We start from the raw sequence: 6,475 nt of genomic DNA, 5'->3' as shown, positions 1-6,475 counted from the left end.
AGAAGTAGCTCCACTGTGAGTTGATGCAGAACTGAGACTTTGGTCCTGAAAAAGCTGATTATGTAGTTCAATCAGGTCTGAGTGCATTCGCTGTGACTTGAGTTGTATTCAGAGTGCAGCATTTGTTTGCATAGGCTCTGTGGAGTTTAATGTTATGTGAATGCAACCTATACCAATGTCACGTAACTTAGTTTGTTGGAGAAAACGTGCTAGCCAGCAGATTGGTTTCAGAGTGTGTTACCTTAGTATTTGTTTCAGAGTTTAAGTTGGCTCACTTGATTAAAAAAAACTCAGAGTACGGCAGGGAAATATGGCCAAAAATAGTTATCATGGTATATATTTTGAAATTTGCCATAACGATATAATTGACGATATAACTGACGCCAGACAAAGTACTTTAAAACTCCACAACTTTATTGGTGCAAAAAAAAAAACATCAATGTATTTTCACTGAAACAAGCAGCTGTTTTTTATCTGCATTAAAGTTATATAAACATTTAACAGTGCAAATGCAAATTCCTCGCTGACAGTTTAACCAAAAGGTATTTCCAGTGGAAACTGGCCGACATATCCTCAGCATAACCATGTAGAATATCCACAACACTTAAAAAGAGGTTTTAATAGCGACTTATTTTCCAAAAAACACGGTAATAACGATGATCCGCTAGCACGCTCTACCAGACATTGTGCTTTGGTGTGTATCTGACGGACGAAAGCTAAACCAGTTCTACACCACTGAACCATTTTTACAAACCAATTCTGATTTGTTTCATTCAACGATCCACTTTCGCCTTTCTCATTCTCTGTCGCTGCCATGCTTTTTCCACCGTGTGCGTATGAAAATAAAGGCACCGTGCATGCGCGTTTTACCCATATTCTATCGCGATATTTCATTTTCTTATCGTTGCCCAACATTGTACCGGTATTACCGTGAAAGGTATAAAATGGCCCAGCCCTAACTCAGAGTTCCCTTCATGTCAGGGTAAACCTGCATTCTAGACTGCCTCAGACTATATGTTGTCAGAGTTTCCCTTTTATTTGTTTCTGGTTGAATTCTGTTTAATGCATCAAACTGGAAGTTTACACTCTTGACTTGCCTTTAAATGCATGTATTCATGTCAGGCAGAATGATTACAGAGTGATTTTCTTGAGCCTGAATCCTGGCTGGGCTGTTACCTCACAGTATGAAGGTTCCCAGTTTGAACCAGAGCTGTGACCCTCTGTGTCGAGTGTGCGTGTTCTCCCTGTGCCTACAGATACTCTCTCTCTGGGCACTCCGGCTTCTTTTGACAATCAAAGTCATGCAAACTATTATATAAGCTATAGAACAGCGGTCCCCAACCCCCGGGCCTCGGACCGGTACCGGTCCGTGGTGCAAAAAAGGTTGGGGACCGCTGCTACAGGCTAAAAGCGTGACAAAGATGGTGCTTAGTGTTGTCTCTATGCTTGTCTTAATTTTACACAGTAGAGGGCAGCAATGAGCAGCAAGATTTTTTTAAATGTTTTTATTGTTTTTACTGTAACATGTGTTTTGTTCTGAAGCTCGGTCCATAGTGTGTCTGGCACCTGAATTTAAGTGGTTTTAAGGATTTTTAAAAAAAATAGTTCCTTCAATGTTAGTCTTACAATCAGACATTTGACAGCCATTTCTTGTAGATCTGCGGAACAATACAGGAGTTAAGATTACGATGTGATGTATTTAAAATAGGGAATTGACAAACGCACATGTAAGTGACTTGTGGCTTCTCGGCCTTCCATTTGCAGCTCTTCAAACAGCACAGCACAGACACTCATGAGTACAAAGTGAGGAATGGCCTGGAATAACCTACAAAACTCACAGGTGAGCGCCTCTAAATACTGAAATTTAAGTGGACACTACAAGTATTAAAGCTAATTTACACAAGAGCGCCCTTCACAAACAACTGATAGATTTAACACTGCCTGTAAAGATGCATTTAAGAAGTAGGTTTCTAAAGTTTTTGGAACATATTTAGTGCCATCAGGTGCAGCTGACTCAAACAAGCTCTCCTCCTCACTGCCCTCGTTCATAAAGTGCTCTATAAACCGTAGCCTAGCTAGCCAACAATGTAAACTGACTTACTGCTTAAGAGACAGAAGAGTGACAGTGGACAGTATGGTAAACCCTTGTTGTTTTTTCTTTATTGCTTGGGGCAATTCAAAAGACTCTTAAACTGCTTTTAATGTTCCGGTCTCGTTGCTTTCCACTGCATTGCTGGTCCTGTCTGTTACCAGCACTGGCACGAGATGGCTGTAAACATGTTCTTAAATCCAACTTCACAAACAGGGCTCCGTGGTGTAAATTAGGCTTTATACATGTAATGTTTCAGTTTAAATATGAATCACTGATCAGTTATACATCTTACTATTATTATTGGTGCTGTGTAGTGGTGCAACGGATCACGGTTGATCCGTAATCCAAACCGATCCCACTCCACGGTTCGGCACGCACGTGATCCAAAGATTCGAAAAAAAGTATGTGTATGGTGGCGTGGTGGGTCTGTCAAGCGATAGCTATGGTCAGCGCTGGCGGTCCAAGTGGAGGAGCAGAGGAGTTTGTGGCATTTAAGCAGCCCTTTGCTGCCCAGTCCGACCGGGCTAAAGCTGTTACAGAAGCTACTGCGGTGTTTAGCTGCAGACGGGAGGCCGTATTCTGTTGTGCCAAACAAGGTGTTTAAACTGTGATGGACGTGCTTGAGCCACGCTATGATATCCTGTCGCGCGTCCACTTTAGTGGCAAGATCGTTCCAAGCATGTATGAGCAGGAAAAGTTTAAAGTTATGGCTGAGCTGTCCCAGGCATCTTCTGTTGCCCAACTACAAACGGGTGGAGCTCCAGGGCAACGGAAAGCTACGTGACCATCACAGCGATGCAATGAGCGGTGTGTATTATTGTAGGGTCTGCCTTACATTATAAAGCGCCTTGAGGCGACTGCTGTTGTGATTTGGAGCTTTATGAATAAAATTGAACTGAGTGGTAGATACAAAGACTGTACTGCACTATATTGAACCATAATGTTTTTAATAGTTGTGTGGAATGAGTGTTGAATGTTTTTAACAGGCAAAAAAAAACTTCAATAAGTAAATAATTAAATGTTCAATTTTTGTCTTTTTTTGCCGAACCGAACCGTGAGGCTTTTGATCCGTTGCACCACTAGTGTTGTGCAGTGTGATGATATATCTAATTGTCTCTTTTCCTGTCCAGGAGGTTGTTGGTGTTGGTCTGCTTCTTTCTGGTTTGTCTCGTCCCCATTTCTCAACGTGGATTACGTGTAAATAAAAACATTTATCATGTGAACGTACTTGACTCACAGTCATTTTGTACATATTGAGTTTGTTTAGATGCTACTCCCAGCAGCACTCTCATACAGTGTTGTTTTGGTTTTGAACGTCTGCCTGAGCTGCATTCGTTCTTAGAAAAACACTGAACACAATGAAGCTTAGAAAGTAAAAGGTGTAAAGTTTGAAGGAATTTAGCCAACATAACGGTGATAAGACTACATTTTATTCACTTCTTGAATTCAAACCTAAAAACAAACATGGGATTGTTTCAGTGTAAAGTTTGAAGGGAAACAAAAATGTCCCTGCAGCAGTTTAGTAGGTTGTCTGAGCTCATGACCTAAAGCAGGGGCGTCCAACGCCAGCCCTCGAGAGCTACTGCCCCCAGCTTTTAGATGCATCCCTACTCCAACACAGCTGAATCAAATGTTTGGATTACCTCTTCAGCATGCCGTCAAGTTTGGCAAAGGCCTGGTAACAAGCCAATCATGTGGTTCAGGTGTGTCGGAACAAGGATGCATCTAAAAGCTGGGGGACGGTAGCTCCCGAGGGCTGGAGTTGGTTTATCGGTGAGTAGAGTACAATAGTTTAAACTGATCTCTGATTTATTTTATTTTTTGAACTGGTGAAAGTAGTTCCATTGTGTAAAATAACATACTTCACTAGTTGGAAGCGATCTGTACTAAGCCATGCTAGCAACCATGGTTCATTTTTTTTCTTTCCATAGTTATGTTGTTATGTATTTGTTTTTTATTACCGTGTGGTGGGGGCGTGGTCTGCGGTGCCGCTGCTGGGGAGCTGAGCTTTCTCCCCTTCCACCAGCAGCTCACCCGCCTCAGCCTGGGCCGGAGGTCAGCGAGTGGGAGGGACCTGCCAAGCCGTCACTGGAGGTCGGGTCCTGCCAAGCCTGAGGAGAACTGATGGATCGATAGGCAGTGATGTCATACCTGTTGATGGCTGCAAAGGTGGCCCAACCAGTTATTAGGTTTAGGGGACAATCACTCTTTCACACAGGGCCACGTCGGTTTACATCTTTTTCCCCTTAATAATAAATACCTTCATTTAGAAAGTGCATTTTGTGCTTACTCGTGTTATCTTTGTCTAACATTTAAGTTTGTTTGATCTGAAAATTATGACGACCTGGGGTAGAAAGACACTGAAGTCTAACCCAACACTAATGTGTACCAGTTACCATAACTTATGTTTCACTGAGGGTTAATTGTGCTCAATACTGGCATGTTGAATATAAATAACAAACATGTTTAAGTTAACCAGTATAATGAATCAGAAAGTAGAATAATAGTGATTCTAATAACATGATGAGGCTGTAGAAAGACAGAGGAGGTGTGGGTGGAGATCAGACAGCAACGTGACTGAATGACCAAAGTGTGAAGATGGGACATCAGTGAAAGACGGGTTTCTGGGTTCTTCCCACTTGTATAGATATCTATTGTTCAGTTGATTGAATTATGTTTTTTAATTAGTTTGAGTATTACTATTTGGTTTGATTTTGCTTTGCAGCGCTCCTGCTAAATTGCTTTGAAAACATTTCTTGCAATTAAAGTCTAAATTGTGGACACTAACTTTTTACCCTTTTGTGAAACAGTAAAAGTCTGAGTGTTATTCTTTATTAGTGCAAAGAGCTCTTACAGGCTACCCTGGCCATTATACATTAATCTTTCCTCGCAGGAAAGATCAACAGGGAACAGGTGGGACTGATAAGGTTTGACCTACAAGGCTACTCAGGTTTCTCCTTATCCAGGACAGACACCTGGACAGTTTCACGGTAGTTGGGACTGGGCGAGTCCCCTCATCCACATCGACTCCAGCTGAACTCTGAATGGGAAAGAGCCAAAACAGATTCCTTGTATTGGAGTTGTAGGCCCTGCAAATCGACATCCAGGGTGTTACTTCCACTACAGACACCTCAGAAAGAAAAATGCATTTTTTTCTACCGTGTTTGCAAAGATGTTTCATTATACTGAGCAAACAGCTGCTCAGTGGTAGCAGAAGAAAACAACTTTATTACAAATATTTTAATCAGCATCATTTTCATGGTTACCTGAAGATAACTTGAACATCTATTTGCATGAACTGAAGATAGCAGCCTTTACTGCGAGATCTTTAATCTGGTCAAAACAAAACAACATACTCAAATTGATAAATCTGCATATGCAATATGTGGAAAGCAGAGAGTAAAATATTTAAGCAAATCTAACCAGTTGACGTAAAAAAAAAAAAAAAGAGTTAACCTGGAACATTTTTGATGAACTGAGAGTTTTTCTGGTGATTTGTGAAATATGTGTGTCAATTAAATATTACAGTGATATTAAAATGTGGTCTGTAAATGTTTTGTTTGTGATCTCTTCCTGTCCAAAGGGAGTTTTTCCTTCCCACTGTCGCCAAAGTGCTGCTCACAGGGGGTCATATGATTGTTGGGTTTTTCTCTGTATGTATTATTGTAGGGTCTACTGTACAATATACAGCATCTTGAGGTGACTGTTGTTGTGATTTGGTGCTGTGTAAATAAAATTGAATTGAAAAATTGAATTTTGGCTGACTACAAATATTTGTGTTACATTATACCAGACGACGATACAATTATTCACTGGAATTGGGAGAGGCTAGTAAGTTTTACTTCACTACATGCACTCTGTGCAATGCTAGTTTTAATTGTATAAATACCCCCAAAATGTAACTGTTTCCTTAAAAAGGTTCATATGCTGACTAATCTTCTGACTGTTCTTGGCCACAAAACACTTGAAACCATCAATAACGATCACAACATGAATAAATGTAGGTTCGAGCAGAAACAATTATTTCAGTTTCCACAGCAGAAGTTTTCTGCATAAATCAAGGACAATTTATTAACTGAGAAAAGTTTACACATACTGCTAATTATGTGGGCAAAATATACATGTGCATAGTCAATATTTAAAAAAACAAAGTGAAAGATTATTTGCAGCCTTTTACAAAGACTGTCTTTTCCAAAATATCATTTAAGACTGGATCATATTTGAAAGGATCTGTTGTTTACCATGAAACAGAGACAAATATTTCTCCTCTAAATTCCTGAATTATTAGTTGAGCTTATTGCTCATTGAAGAGACACAAATCAACCTTTTGCCACGGGACTAACATTCTTGCAAAAATATGTCTGACAACTGGCATTTCTTCAC

This window comes from Astatotilapia calliptera, chromosome 2 (genome assembly GCF_964374335.1).
Source record: "Astatotilapia calliptera chromosome 2, fAstCal68.1, whole genome shotgun sequence".
Classification (NCBI taxonomy): Eukaryota; Metazoa; Chordata; class Actinopteri; order Cichliformes; family Cichlidae; genus Astatotilapia; species Astatotilapia calliptera.
The sequence above is the reverse complement of the archived record's forward strand: the minus strand, read 5'-3'. Positions refer to the sequence as shown.